Source organism: Podarcis cretensis (assembly GCF_951804945.1).
Source record: "Podarcis cretensis genome assembly, chromosome: 7".
Taxonomy (NCBI): domain Eukaryota; kingdom Metazoa; phylum Chordata; class Lepidosauria; order Squamata; family Lacertidae; genus Podarcis; species Podarcis cretensis.
In genome coordinates, this window is record NC_137176.1 from 24,310,187 (window position 1) to 24,326,668 (window position 16,482).

Consider the following 16,482-nt stretch of genomic DNA (forward strand, 5'->3'; position numbering starts at 1 on the left):
GAGGCTCCATTGTTTAGACCACAGCGCCATTTGCGTCCCTAAGAAACACACTATAGAATCTGCTTTCCATACACAAGACTTAGAGCAGAATTTGCTTCTGTCTGTTTTATAAGGTGAATACATGTTGGATAGACTACTCTGTCCCAGTACAAACGCTTTTCCTCTGCTCTCTGTGTGTGATAGGATTAGACACTGAACAGTAAATAACACTTTAAAGTTCATCACTGAAAAGCTCTATGGCCGGCTGCCATTTTCACCTCTCCAGAAGCTTCAGGCAGAGCAAGATGCTTATTGAGGAGAGAACAACATTACAACGGGGGTCTGGTATCTGCACAAGCATCCTCCATAGCATATCTTGATTCAAACTTAGCTTTGGCATGCAGGCCAGCTGGCAAAGAAGCCACTTATCTGGTCACCTGTGTCAAGCAAAGATCACCTTCAAGTCAGCTAGGCAAGGAAGCTTTTGTGCAATACAGTGGTACCTCAGGTTACATACGCTTCAGGTTACAGACTCCGCTAACCCAGAAATCGTGCTTCAGGTTAAGAACTTTGCTTCAGGATAAGAACAGAAATCGTGCTCTGGCGGCGCAGCAGCAGCAGCGGGAGGCCCCATTAGCTAAAGTGGTGCTTCAGGTTAAGAACAGTTTCAGGTTAAGAATGGACCTCCTGAACGAATTAAGTACTTAACCCGAGGTACCACTGTGTTAAGGGAAAACCTGGTTCCCAAATGATTAACCATGGTCTGCAAGTTCTGAGCATGGCTTAGAGATTTTTTTTCCAACAAATGGTCCCAGGTACACCATGATTATCCCCGACTGGGGTCTAATATGCAGAAACAGCTGGGGTTTTTTCTGGATTTACAACTTCACAGGGTTTCTGGGCAAGTGGATATCAGAAGTTCCCACAAACAAAACTCTTTATGCATAGAAAAAAAGAGAGAGGAGGTTTCTTGGCATCCACAGACGTGACCTTCCCACACCTGGCAAGTGGAATAGTTTTACCATCTGAAGCGGCTCTTTGTTTAAAACCAGGCCCTCTGGAGGACATCCCACTTGTGGGCTTCCTAGAATTGCATGGCTGGCCGCCACGGATATGGCAAGCTGCATTCAAAACAGTTCTGTGGAGTGTTGATATTTGGAAGAGAGCCTGCCTACTTCCCAGGGGCGTTGTGGAGAGAACTAGGGTGGCAAGTGCTGTTGCTGAAATGGCTAGCTGTACTTACTGCAGAGGCTCCAGGCCTCAGCTGTCTTATCCTAAAGTAAGCAGTTTTCATAACAAACTGGGCCTGTTCTTAGCAAAAGCTAGAGAGCACCTCTATTGCAGGAGGATGAGGATGCTAGACTAAACGGGTCCTTGGACTGACCAATCTGTGCCCTTCTAATTTTTCCATCAGAACACCAAGTCAAGACGGTTTAGGCCTCTGTGAGGGCCAGCCTGCAACTGAAGAGATCTTTTCTCTTGGGACATGAAACCATCCAGTGGGCTTGAGCCCTTAATTAGATTATATCCAATTGAACTGGATAGATTTCCCTTTAATAACACCAGCACAACACACATGCACGATGCTGACTCTGAGCCTTACAGCTGAGATGAGTAATATATTCACAGTACAAGTAAAATCACGCCCGACTCAGAATCACTGGATAGCCCTGGAGAAATCACCTTAAAAGAAAACTCGGCGGCTCCATTTCTATCAGCAGAATGGTCAGTCATGCACATTGATCCTAATAATCTGTGATCTGACCCTTCTCAGCTGAATTTTTCTCCCCATCAATTCCAATACTTTTAGTTCCGGAACCAATACACCAATACCAGCCTAGATAGTGAAGTGCTTAAACTGAGTATTAAACTCTCTCTCTCTCTTTCGGGGGGGAAGAAAAAGCTCGAAAGCTTATATTATCCCTGAGCTTCGAAGGCTACCCACCACACTATGTCTTTTCCGTCCGTAACATTGGTTGCTAACATAATCACGACAAGTTCTGAAGTTGCAAACCGCAAACAAGCCTATGCATTTGAATATATCATCATTCTACAAGGTTAATATCAAGCTTTCAGCTAGGCAACCTATTAGGATGCTTCACCTTTACCAAGGAAGTTTCATTACGCAAACTCCCCAAACGCATTAAGCATCCTTAGGAACCATTACAGACTATGTATGATTTATGACAGCGTCTGTTGCCCTAAGGCAGCGGTAGCGAGGGGAGGGGGAGAAACATCAAGGAGGGAAGGTGCCATGCGTTCTCAACAGAGAAATTAATTGCCAGAATCACCCGCACTAAAATATAAACAGGATGCGTCTGTTTGGAACTTTTCAAATTAACAGCAGGAGGAAAATGCTGTAAATTAAAATGTTGCCAACACTTCCACAAATGAGTTTGGAGCTGGAGCTTGGGTTTCATTTATTTTGAAACCGACAAAAGCTTTGCTGCTGCTTTCAGCTCCAAGAGGTTAACTGTTTGCTTTCTTCAAGTACTCTTTGCAAAGAAAATGACTGCCCTTGTTTAGATTTTCCTGTGGCTCCAACTGCCAACAGTATCTCAGCGGTATACAAACACGAAATAATTTATTCCCCTGTGTAGAAGGAATGACAACCAACACACAAAACAACAACAAGAAAGGAGGCTTATTTTAAACATTGGGGGGGGGGTTGTTGTTTTGATCCAACTCCCATCAGTCTCGACCAGCAGTGCCAATGGTTAGAGGGGATCAGGGTTGCATCTGAGCAATATCTGTAGGGATATAGTTTCCTCAGCCCTACTGAATGCTCTGGCAGCGCTGAACTGAATCATGTGCTTGCCAAACACTGCCTGCATCATCTGAATCCCCCACCATCTGAAGAGAGATGGGTGGTAACTAGAGTCATAACCACATCTTTGGAATGCCCTTCCATGACAGGGGGTCATCTAATGTGAACTTTTATGTTAATTCTGGCACCAGGTAGAAACAGTTTTATTTGCCCAAGCTTCTAAGAGACAGAGGGGCCTTCTCGATAGTGGCGCCAGCCCTGTGGAACGCCCTCCCATCAGATGTCAAGGAAATAAACAACTATCTGACTTTTAGAAGACATCTGAAGGCAGCCCTGTTTAGGGAAGTTTTTAATGTATGATGTTTTATCATTATGATTTATTATTATTATTATTATTATTATTATTATTATTATCATCATCATCATCATCAATTCTGTTGGGAGCCACCCAGAGTGGCTGGGGAAACCCAACCAGATGGGCAGGGTATGAACGAATGAATGGTTGTTGTTGTGTTGTTGTTGTTGTTGTTGTTGTTGTTATATCAACAATGGTGCAAAGGTTAGTTTTTTCCTCATCTGCTTTGCTAATATTTTGAGCTGAATTTTTATACCGTTGCCCTTCTCTTTTTTGTTTAAATGTGATTTTATACCTTTTAGAACATTACTTTTTAAAAATAATAATAATGGGAGGGTACATTTTGTTCTCTGTATAGTTCTTTACTTCACTTGGTCAATAGCTTTACGAACAGAACAGAGAAAAGCCCACTGTGTTCCTTCTAATCTGACATCCACTTTTGGTATTCTCTCCATAAATACCAGCCCCTAAAAGAGATGGTTGAAAAAGAAAACTCATTTAAAATAAGCCACTTTACAAGCACATTTCTCACCAGTACAAATCACTGGATAACTGAGCTGGAATTTTCTTGAAGTGGCCAACCTGTTATAGGAGAGAACAGCACAATTCTTGAGGCCAAAGTGATTTAGAAAACAAATCCAAATCTCCAGATGGAAAAGTCATTACCATATGTAAAATGTTGCTTTTTCCCCCTCCTCAAAAAATAGTGCCATTATATACGCTCACCTAAGGAAATAATGCCTTTTAAGATGAGTTTTAATTGTTTGCCACTCTGCTCAGTTTTCCTGTCTGTGAGCAAGGTTTGATGAACTTGCTCTATCATATGCAAACATGATTTCCTGAGGAAGCGATTTGGTGTGTCCAGGAGTTGAAGAGAACTTAGCAGCAAGACTCAAGCTTTTATGTTGAAGGAAACTGCTTGATTAAGCTGGCGACAATCAACATTTTTTATCCATACAAGCAGGAGCGAGGAGAAGTCTGGTTTTCTCCTTCAACTCATCATGTAGTTCACTAAATATTCACCTAAGAGTAGCATGCTGACAGCGAAATAACCTCCCTGCTTTTCCCCTATTCCTATTATTATTATTAAACAAACTTTTGAGTCACCCACTTTTTAGCTATGTTTGCTGTACATCAGAATTGGCAGGAGTGACTTTATTGTGCATGCTGGGTAAACCTCACACTTATTTGAGCCATACAGAATCAATATCGCTCTGCTTTTTAAACTTCATTGATGTTACTTTGCTTGACAATAGTTAATGAACTGCACTGTAAGCATAAGTATTCAGCACACTGCGATGAGGAAAAAGCAATGATGCAAAAACTAAGGGAAAGCTGCAGCATACTATATTTCACAGAGAGGTAAAGCAGTTGAGAACTGAGGCCTAGTTGATTATGACAAAACAGAAATCCCGCTCCCAGCAACCACTGAGAATTGCTAAAGGATGAACATGTGAACCTGGACTTCCCTATAGGCATGCTCATTCAGACAGGGTTGTGACACGTTTTGTTACAGAAGACCATTCAAGACCTAGAAACTCCAGTCATTTATACTAAACAGGCCTTTGAAGGGCCCAAGGAATGGCCAGCCCTTTGCAGAATAAAAAGTTCAGGACATAAGTGAGCAACATTAATACTGATAGCTGGTGAAATTCAAGACAGTGTCAAAAGAACTTGCCAAGAGGTCAAGACTGGAGAGAGATGCATCAAGATAGGGACCCAAATTGCATCAATACTGGGAACAGAGGATCAAGCAAGCCAGGAAAGGTCAAATCCAGGAAGTCTCCTCCAGGAGCCCAACAAGACTAGCAAATGGAGAAAGCAAAGAGAACATGAGCAGGATGTTGATAGAGCAGTTAGCTGGAAAAGGAATGAAAATAAGGACCTTAGAAGAGTGAAAAGTTAAATTTGAAAATTAAGTGCAAGGAGCAGTTTGTTGGGGAACAGCTTGGTTGTGTAATCTTGCAATTGTACTATCCCAGTGTTACAGGAAAATCCTTGGGCTCACTTGGATTACCAAACAAAGGCACCAGCCAGGAATATAGAAGCAAAGCAGCCAGTAGGCCTGGTGTTTATTCCAAGGACTGTTGCAACAGGACTTCAACCCGACACACGGGAGAAGCAGGAAGAAGCCCAGAACAAAGGATGGCTCCCACTTTTATCAGTTTTACAATTTCCGTCCTCCCTTCCCTACAGGTGGGCGGAGTTTGTGGCACCGAGAGGGGGCTCACCTGGACAGGTGCCTCCCACCTGCTTGGGTTGGCCTTTGACCTGCCCTCAGCCAGGGAGGACAATGGACGGCCAGCCGGGAGTGGGGCTAAGGCCAAAGAAAAGAGGCTGGCCCTTTCGACCAAGCCTCACTTGGTTTTTCTTCCTTCCACGATCACTCACCCACCCTCCCTCAAATTAATAATTTCTTGCATCCAAGTACCGTATTTTTCGCTGTATAAGACGCACCAGACCACAAGACGCACCTAGTTTTTGGAGGAGGAAAACAAGAAAAAAAAAATTTCTGAATCTCAGAAGCCAGAACAGCAAGAGGGATCGCTGCACACTGAAAGCAGCAATCCCTCTTGCTGTTCTGGCTTCTGTGATAGCTGCGCAGCCTGCATTCACTCCATAAGACGCACACACATTTCCCCTTACTTTTTAGGAGGGAAAAAGTGAGTCTTATAGAGTAAAAAATACAGTAATTTCATCCTAGGTCAGCGGCCATCAAGTTAACAATACTTTTTCCTTACAGACTAATATTTTGTGTTCCAGGTCAGCAGGCACTGCTGCGGCCGTAAGAGGGTTGCTGTATTCAGGAATTTCCCCTGCATTGCCAGACTTCACCTTCCCTGTAGCATTTCATCACAACTTTGGCGGTTTCAGGCCGTGGCAAGGTATCCTTTAGTTTATCATCAAGCTGGGGGGGATGCATTCATGCTCCCTCCCCATGCGGTGGCGCTTGCAGGGACTGTTAAAGGGCAAAAAATTGGGAGTCCCTGGCCCTAGAGCGGCAGCCAACTTCCAGGCTGAGGTTAGTGGAAGAGCATGCTGTGTAAGTTTGTGCTTTGCAGTCCCCTCTCACTGGACCTCATCTGCCTGAATATCCTCAGCCAGGTGGGCTGAGTGAGTTACCTGCCAAGGCCTGTGCCAAGTTTCCCACTTCTGAAGCTCAAAAAAGTTGTGGCCAATTTGAACTCTGGTCTCTTGTCTCATTCTTTGGTGGGGAAGGGGTAGGCACCACAGACAGGGTTTAGCATGTGTGCCCACAAATATACCCACAACACCCCTAAAAATCACATCATGCATACATCACAAACACATCACACGCTGGGAGGGTCTGGCGACAGACACCCAATACCATACACCCAAAAGAGATATTTACATGTCCCTGTTTCCCAGCCAAGTTAATCACATCCTTTTGTCTTGATTTGGGTTTGCTATTATTTCTGGAACGGCTACCTGTCTGGCACTCAGGATGCCAGAGATTATCACTCAGGCAGAGGGGCTGCTGAGTACCTGAGCTCACGCTTTAGGGATTATGGCTACCCTCACTCATGTCCCAAGCTCCCCCCTTGGAAGCCATGGTAGCCATTTCCATGAGAATTGGTAGTTTGATAATTTATAATTAATGTGCATAATGGGTAAAATATAAGTAGTATAGCGGCTTTATAAGCTAAGAAAAGAACACCCTGGAAGGGTGGATGGGAAGTCAAAGAATATGAGAGATATGATTTGAGGGTTGTTTAAAAGAATTTGCAAAATTTAAAAAAAGAAAAAAATTAAAGAATGGGTCATTTCCAGATTTAAGGTCTGATCCCGAACCTAAAGAGGCCATTTGCAGGCTATTTCCCCCAACCACTCCCTGCCCCTCAGCTTGTGATATCAAACACAGAACCAGATTTGAACTCTGGATTTTAGGGCAACGGGGTCTAAGGAGTAAACGAGAGAAACGGATGTGGCTGAAAAGCACTTCTAAAGAGGTTTATGTTTGAAACGCAGTAAATTTGCAACAATAAATCCTCCTAGCAGACCCAAAGGTGTTTTTCAAATTCCTTCTTTATTATTTTGAATAAATAAATATTAATAAATAGCTCCATCCAATGGCATTTCTTCTCCTTGCCCATTTGATATCAGATCAAAAGTAAACTGCATCTCCATTTCCCAGTTAGTTTTATTTGATAAATATAAATCATCTTCGCATTTAAAGTATAGTCGCTGGGGAGACTTTAACAGGCTTATCAATCTCTCTTGCACTCTGAAATAAGTTCGGGAAAGCCAGCTGCTCCCAAATTTCAAAGAGAAGGAAGTGAAGGCAGTAGCCTACATAGATCGGGGTTAGGACCAGGGTCCACTATTCCACAGAGTCATAGAATTGTAGAGTTCGAAGGGACCCAAGGGTCATCTAGTCCAGTCCCCTGAAATACAGGAATCCTGCTCACAGTCGTCCCTGGGTGGGCTCGAACCACCAACCTTTTGCTTAACAGCCAGATGCACCAACCCACTGTGCCATGCTTAGAAGAACTAGGCAACAGGAGAGTCATTCCCAAAGGCAGGAAGCAAGTACGGGTTAAAGAGCTCTAATGTGCTCAATGACACATATGGGACGCATAAAAGGTAAAGGGACCCCTGACCATTAGGTCCAGTCGTAGCCAACTCTGGGGTTGCGGCGCTCATCTCGCTTTATTGGCTGAGGGAGCCGGCGTACAGCTTCCGGGTCATGTGGCCAGCATGACTAAGCTGCTTCTAGCGAACCAGAGCAGTGCACGGAAACGCCGTTTACCTTCCTGCCAGAGCAGTACCTATTTATCTACTTGCACTCTGACGTGCTTTCGAACTGCTTGGTTTGCAGGAGCAGGGAGTGAGCAATGGGAGCTCACCCCGTCGCGTTGATTCAAACCACCGTCCTTCTGATCGGCAAGCCCTAGGCTCTGTGGTTTAGACCACAGCGCCACTCGCATCCCATCATATCTGCATTAGGATTTGCTAAAAAATCCATGGGTCCTTGGACCTGGAAGGGACAGGTTATCTTTCTGAAGAGGTTCGGTGCCTCTGGATTTTTCTTTAAAATAGATAAATGTTGTTGCCATCCATCTGTCTTGGGAGACAATGGAGGAGTGCACCTTTGGGGGTGAAGTCAAACTGTTGGAAGGTTGCAGCACCTGTTGTGGCTGTAGAGACGGATATGGGAGAGACCTGTTTTGTTGCAGCTGGGGCAGATGAAGGTATGTGGTTGTGCTGCTACAAAGACACCACATCATTTCTTCTCTCTGCACTCCTCCTGGCAGTCATTCCTCCTGTGGTCACTGCAGTGGATACACAACCTGACTGTCTGTCTCCAGGCATTGCGATTGTCTGCAAGGGATTCTCACAAGGCGGGGGTTGACGCATAAAAGGCAGGTACTTTCAAACTGCTAGGTTGGCCGGAGCTGGGATGGAGCAACGGGAGCTCACCCCATCGCGGGGATTCGAACCACCGACCTTCTGATCAGCAAGTCCTAGGCTCTGTGCTTTAACCCACAGCGCCACCTGTGTCCCTATGAGACACATAAGGTGTGGAATTATTACATCTGTTGGTTATAGTCCATGGGGGGGGGGGAGCCAGCAAAGAATCCTTGCATAGGCCGACAGCTATTTCAGTGGAAATAGGGAGGTAATATAGACAAGGCTCAAAGGAGTAGTCAGTCTGCACTCCTTTTTGCAGCTACAAAGTCTCTCCATTTGTATTAAACCAAACAAGCCTCCTCTGCCCACGGTTTGATGCATAACTGCATCCAGCCCATCAAACTGTAATGGAATCACAGACTGCAATGCTGAAAAGCAGGGCTCTGCTTCCGATAAGGTGTTTGCTGCTGCGCGGCTGCCTCCGCCGCTTTGTCGTTTATTGAGGAGTCGGGTAATGCAAAAGCTTTTGTCATTTGCAGCTCCGTAGATACAGCTCAGATCCCAAGAGCCTCGCCTCTCAGAGCAGAATCCAGAGTGGGAGAGGCATAACTGAGTGAGGGTCAGTTCGTGAAGTCAATTGGCGTTGACTGGAGACAAATAATAATAATAATAGAAGGCTCCCTGAGCTCCCCGGTTTGGCAACTGTTCCTTAAAAAGAAAAAGAAAAGCTACAAGTAAGAGGACAGACAAGTTTGGCAGTCCCGTGTACTGTTTTTGCTGCAGATAAACCTACTGCTTAGGTAAAGGTAAAGGGACCCCTGACCATTAGGTCCAGTCGTGGCTGACTCTGGGGTTGTGGTGCTCATCTCGCTTTATTGGCCGTGGGAGCCGGCGTACAGCTTCCGGGTCATGTGGCCAGCATGACTAAGCCGCTTCTGGCGAACCAGAGCAGCGCATGGAAACACCGTTTACCTTCCCGCCGGAGCGGTACCTATTTATCTACTTGCACTTTAATGTGCTTTCAAACTGCTTGGTTAGCAGGAGCTGGGACCGAGCAATGGGAGCTCACCCCATCGCGGGGATTCAAACCACCAACCTTATGATCGGCAAGTGCTAGGCTCTGTGGTTTAACTCACAGCGCCACCCGCATCCCTAAACCTACTGCTTACACACACTTTAAAGCCAGAAGCCTCTTTTCTTGAGGAACTTGATATAAAATTGCAACGTAAATTTGCAGTCATGTGACTGACAACTTATAACAGAGGTTCTGTGTGGGTGTGTTAGAGAGTCCAACAACCCTCTCCTTTCTTTCCTACTTGAGTCCAGTGCGAACCAATAAATGGGTTATTCTACCCTATATTGTACACTTTTATCTTTTTTATGGGGGCAAGGAATGACTCTGTAAATTCCCTTTAGCCAGATTGTAAGAAATTGGCACACCAATCTTTGCTGGTACTCCCGCATATATATATTTTTGGTATCGAGGCGCAGGGATGCAGAAACTCAACAAGCACCTTTTCTGCAGAAAGGAAAACCTGCTGCTAATAAATCAATAGTGCTGTGTTAAGCAACAGTGTCAATGCATTTTTCATTCTTATTTTAAAACGGGTAAACACAGCCAAAACACTAAAAGCAGTGGCGGGGGGGGAGGGGGAAGCAGCGAAAGCAGAAACTCTGTATGTGTCGTGTGCGGAACACATGCATCAAAGAGACACCCTGGTGACAAAGACAAAAATGAGATGCTTAACTGCTGTGTAATAGGCAAAGAGCTTATGCAGAAAGCAGCCCGGGTTTTACGAGCTACTATGAATCTATGAAAGATTTCAAGGGGAAAACCTTCAAAATGGTCAATGAACATGGTCTTATGGTTTGCAAAAGGGAGCCAGCAAGCATTTTCCACTGTGTCAGAGTCTGGCACTCACTGATTATAGTTTACAAATGGCATTTGTTATAGGAATTCTAAGGTCTCAAATATAGAATACATATTCATAAATGCTTACATATTTAAATATATAAACCATGTGTCTGAAATAGTACAGGAGAGCAATCCTGAAGCCATTTTGACTCCCCCAATGACCTCAAATATTCTTCTGCAGTAAAGGTAAAGGGACCCCTGACTATCAGGTCCAGTCGTGACCGACTCTGGGGTTGCGGCGCTCATCTCGCTTTACTGGCCGAGGGAGCCGGCGTACAGCTTCCAGGTCATGTGGCCAGCATGACTAAGCCACTTTCTGGCGAACCAGAGCAGCACACGGAAACGCCGTTTACCTTCCCACCAGAGTGGTACCTATTTATCTACTTGCACTTTGCCGTGCTTTCGAACTGCTAGGTTGGCAGGAGCAGGGACCGAGCAACGGGAGCTCACCCCGTGGCGGGGATTCGAACTGCTGACCTTCTGATCGGCAAGTCCTAGGCTCTGTGGTTTAACCCACAGCGCCACCCGCATCCTCTGCAGTAAGGGGAGGCAAATGGGGAAAGCCTTCCCATTGTCTTTTCGCTTACTAATCCTGTCTTAAGGGCGTATTTGTGTATGAATAGGGTGAACCTGTGGCCTGGATTCAGGAACTAAACTATTAACCATCACAATAGAATGGCCAGGCTGCCCAGATAATGCAATCAGAGAACATTCATTATCAGGTAGACAGAATTTCTGCTATAGACTATGATGTATGTATGATGATTTTGGGGTGGTCTTTGGCTAAGGGGGTTGGGCAATGTCAAAAGTCTTTAAAGCTTCCTGCACACTTTTGTTCAGAGTCTCTCCCTCCTTGGAAAGGGGGAGGGAACTCTGTTGCAACAGAAAAATAAATATCTGCTTTGCTTTCCACTGGATCTTGCCTCCATCCATTCTTCTCTGACCGAACATGGACTTACAGTGGTACCTCGGGTTACATACGCTTCAGGTTACATACGCTTCTGGTTACAGACTCCGCTAACCCAGAAATAGTGCTTCAGGTTAAGAACTTTGCTTCAGGATAAGAACAGAAATCATGCTTCAGCAGCGCATCAGCAGCAGGAGGCCCCATTAGCTAAAGTGGTGCTTCAGGTTAAGAACAGTTTCAAGTTAAGTACGGACCTCCGGAACAAATTAAGTACTTAACCCGAGGTACCACTGTAGTGGGGAGTTGGGCAGCAGAAGGCAAACCCCAATTTTTACATCACATAACATAAGCAAGGTAAATTCTGTAAAACTCTACCTTGAACTGTCCTGATTAACCTTTCAAGTTATTACATGGATTCTTCTATTACAGTGGTACCTCAGGTTAAGTACTTAATTTGTTCCGGAGGTCCGTACTTAACCTGAAACTGTTCTTAACCTGAAGCACCACTTTAGCTAATGGGGCCTCCTGCTGCTGCCGCGCCACCGGAGCACGATTTCTGTTCTCATCCTGAAGCAAAGTTCTTAACCTGAAGCACTATTTCTGGGTTAGTGGAGTCTGTAACCTGAAGCGTATGTAACCTGAGGTACCACTGTATTGGTAGTATTGACAGGGCATTGGAAGGAACAAACAATAACAGATGCTGATTAGGTTTGACCACTATGTAACATAAATGGGGTTACCATTGACCACATTTTAGAGGCAATTCACAGTACAGATCACGCAGTTTCCGAAATGCAACGGGGCTGTCTGCTATAAGTAATTCCCATATGCTTTTAACTTTCAAGAGGCACTGGTTTACTACCTTTGAATAGCTATGGCGATTAAATGATCTTCAAAATCACTTGGCACTAATATACTCTATTGCAATCTTTTAACACCAAGCACAGTCTAATGGCTCCCTATGTACACATCTAACCTGCACAAGCAGGAGGTGTGCAGAAATTTACTATCCACAACACCAGCAGGTTACAAAACAAGGATGCAAAAATCCACAATGTGGCTCAAACCTCTCTAAGCAGCATATGTATTTCTCCTGCATAATGATACTCCTTTTCCAGGAACGGTTAAGCATATAATCTAAATATGATCTCACTGTCCTCAATGCAAATAGCATTAAAGCATTGTGTGTTTCATTCTTGATCTTTGCTGTCAAAAACTGCGTTCTAAAAAGTTAAAAGAAACCGAAATCCCCAAATAACAATCTACTTATCAATACAATTACCTAAAATCAAAGGAACACAACAAGCAACTAGTCACCATTCTCCAATTCTGAATCCACTAAACTCTGGAAATGCTGACTTAATCACCAATTGAATAGTGACTGTTCTTATCTCTCTCACACAGATGTCCTCTTCTGTTTCTGTAGGCAAAGATAAAGGATTGATTGCATAGATTGAACTAAAGGAGGAGACAAGATTTTATTTGGCTCTGGCTTAGTTTTTGTGGCACGTACAGTTTAAAAACCAACTATAGCTTAATGTGAATGAGCTGTGTGCTTGTGCATGCTGCTCAAAAATTCCTACAGGACATCTTCCTAGCTCCTGATGCACCACAGACAAAATAAGCCGGAGTCTAGCTTGTCATGTCATCCGAAACTCAGGCTTACTAGAGGTTTGCTTGGAGAGAAGCAAGCCCCAACCCCAGCTTAGCTTTAAACTACAGTTTAATGTGGCGTGCAAACCAGAACATACCTGTCTTCTTTTTGGTACAGTGAAGCAAACTACACTGTACCAATCAGCCCTGAGTGCTCACTGGAAGGACAGATCCTGAAGCTGAGACTCCAATACTTTGGCCACCTCATGAGAAGAGAAGACTCCCTGGAAAAGACCCTGATGTTGGGAAAGATGAAGGGCACAAGGAGAAGGGGACGACAGAGGACGAGATGGTTGGACAGTGTTCTTCAAGCTACCAGCATGAGTCTGACCAAACTGCGGGAGGCAGTGGAAGTCAGGAGTGCCTGGCGTGCTCTGGTCCATGGGGTCACAAAGAGTCGGACACGACTAAACGACTAAACAGCAAAGCAAACTATGGGTTCAGACAAACCCAAACTAAGGCGAATGTGAGCTCTGAACAAGGTCTCTGGGTGTTTTGCTGCTCTTCAACCATATCAATCACCTCGGAGCACACCAGCTTTCAGAGGTATTAAGTTGCCTTCTACAATCTAGACTGGCTGTCTTCTCTGATGCTCAGAATGTGGTGTTTCCTGTAAAAGTGACGTTGCTAATAACCTCTTTTTATATGCATAGCCCATATCCATCCCTTTTAGGAATCACACTTTCAGGAAATTATCGAAAAGCTATTTTCTTCTCCCAATTCATGCAGTTTAAATAGAAATTATTTGATGTCAAAGTTCTAACTCATTTATTATCACTATGTGGCAACTATAAACCATACATTTAAATAGCTCCCCCTCGGGAAATAAAAACTGCGTCCATACAACAAAACAAATGGGTTTTTGTAAACTCTGTGTGTGCTGGAGTGGGAAGTTATAAGTTTGTCATGTGTGTGTTGTAAGCTGCACCTCCCCTCAACCTGTTGATACAATACAAAATTTAATACAAATTTAGGCAGATTGACTTTTTAAAACAATATAGTTTAGTAGCTTTTGCATAATTATTTGTAATCCTGCAGTTAAGCATGTTAAAATGCATTGTTTCTGGTAGGCATTGTTTTTGATGGGCTTTAAAACACTCTTGCTGGATTTGAGAACTCCAGAATTATCAAAAATTCATTATGGTCTCCTCATTTTTAGAAAGCTACTTTGTTCCCAACCCATGCTTTTTAAAGTTGCTCTTTATAAAGTTGTATTGCTCTTTTTAAAGTTTGCTCTTAGTTGCTGGCATTCCACATGCAAGTTTCTTTCTCTTGCTGCAGAGGTGGGCTGATGGAAAGCTCCTGCTCCATTTGCATGGCAATAAAGTGCTATGGTTTTCCCAGTAGTGATGTATGGAAGTGAGAGCTGGACCATAAAGAAGGCTGATCGCCGAAGAATTGATGCTTTTGAATTATGGTGCTGGAGGAGACTCTTGAGAGTCCCATGGACTGCAAGAAGATCAAACCTCTCCATTCTGAAGGAAATCAGCCCTGAGTGCTCACTGGAAGGACAGATCCTGAAGCTGAGGTCCAGTACTTTGGCCACCTCATGAGAAGAGAAGACTCCCTGGAGAAGACCCTGATGTTGGGAAAGATGGAGGGCACAAGGAGAAGGGGGCGACAGAGGACGAGATGGTTGGATAGTGTTTTCGAGGTTACCAGCATGAGTCTGACCAAGCTGCGGGGGGCAGTGGAGGACAGGAGTGCCTGGCGTTCTCTGGTCCATGGGGTCACGAAGAGTCGGACACGACTAAACGACTAAACAACAACAACAACAAAGTATCTTTAAAGGTGTCATTGAGAATCATTAGTTCTGCAAAAGAATGCGCAACAGCCTCAGGGTAATATACTGTAGTACGAAATGGGCTATTGGTGCAGCCCCAGAACCAATGCACTGAGTTTCTGCATGGAAACAGCAGGCAGTCTAAGTGAGAGGTGGTTTTAGTTGGTTTATTTAACTGGAGGCATTCAGAACAAAACATGGGTCGTTTGAAAGAGTCTACTAGAACTCACAGGAACTTGTCTTCCTGCCTGCAGAGTTAACAGTCCCCAGAAACACTCACCCCCACCAGCACCCACAAATTTCCTCTACCTCTTGTAACAACGGTCTCTTTTTAAAATGCTGCATTTCTATGATTTATCATAACAAAATTGGGGGGGGGGGCTAGAAACAGTACTGTCAAGTAGCATAGACTTCATGATCATAAAGTATCTAGGTTCAGCTTCTACTAAAACTAAGTAGAAAAATTGACATGCACCCCCCTCAATAAATAAATAAATATCTAAGGCAGGCATGTCCAAAGTCCATTTCGGGGGCCTAATCCGGGCCCTTCGGCAGTTTATTCCCTGGGGTAAAATCCTAAAAAAACTCAACCCCCCAAACAGCTCAACAATTTTGGGATAAAATCCTAAAAAAAAAGGTCAATAACTTCAATCATCAACTTTGGTCGGCCCTCAGGGCCCTTCACTTCATCAAATCTGGCCCTCTTTGAAAAAAGTTTGGACACCACTTCTAAGGGGCTGAGTGTATGGGTGTGACTGTGCAAGTTTAGCATTTAAAAGGCTTCAGTAAGGAAGGCTGAGGGGTCTGGGCAGGAAGAAAGAGAAAGAGACAATCCATTCAAAAAGCTTTGTGGATGAGGTGCAAAATTCCGCGTGTGTGCACAAAAGACACAGGACTATATCCAACGCTGCAGTTCCACTAAAGCAGACTTGTCGCAGATATTTTTCCTCCTCCTTCACCTCTAGCCTACCCCCCATCATCCTCAAAATCACAGCAGACTTTTTGGTGGGGGGAGAGAGAAAAAGAAGCCTCATTGCGCCAGGAGAACTATGGGTTGTATCTGATGGGGAGCATTAGATACAACCCATAGTGAAGTAGCCTGAGGTATGGGTTGTGCCTCCATATACTGGCTGATTATCAGTAGCAAATCAAATGGAAAAACTGCCCATCATTTGCATATTTGACATCAGCAATCTGAAGCAGGATTGGGAAGACATTTAATTGTTTTACTGTATTAATGCATATTTGGAAGCATCCTTTCATAAGATACCTGTCTTGGCGCCAATTTTTATTTCTAGAGGATATTGTAGGAAGACCACTGCAATGAAGAGCTGCAAACTATTTGGCCCAATGTACTGGGACGCGGGTGGCGCTGTGGGTTAAACCACAGAGCCTAGGACTTGCCGATCAGAAGGTCGGCGGTTCGAATCCCTGTGACGGGGTGAGCTCCCGTTGCTCGGTCCCTGCTCCTGCCAACTTAGCAGTTGGAAAGAACGTTGAAGTGCAAGTAGATAAATAGGTACCGCTCCGGCGGGAAGGTAAACGGCATTTCTGTGCGCTGCTCTGGTTCGCCAGAAGTGGCTTAGTCATGCTGGCCACATGACCTGGAAGCTGTACGCCGGCTCCCTTGGCCAATAAAGCGAGATGAGCGCCGCAACCCCAGGGTCGGTCACGACTGGACCTAATGGTCACGGCTCTCTTTACCTTTTACTGTCGAAGGAGCATCTGAAGTGGAAGCGGTGTAGAAACA

The 16,482-nt window shown here is 44.6% G+C and overlaps 1 protein-coding gene and 1 long non-coding RNA gene across 5 annotated transcripts in view; one reads left to right on the top strand and one right to left on the bottom strand.

Moving 5' to 3' along the window:
• Positions 1-16,482, bottom strand: part of RNF152 (ring finger protein 152) — a 51,442-nt gene that overhangs the window by 7,821 nt on the left and 27,139 nt on the right. The window lies entirely within an intron of this gene.
• Positions 11,727-16,482, top strand: part of LOC307221024 — a 115,404-nt gene continuing 110,648 nt past the window's right edge. Inside the window, exon 1 of the long non-coding RNA XR_013841291.1 lies at positions 11,727-11,929. This is a non-coding gene — a long non-coding RNA (uncharacterized lncRNA). The remainder of the gene's footprint in view (positions 11,930-16,482) is intronic.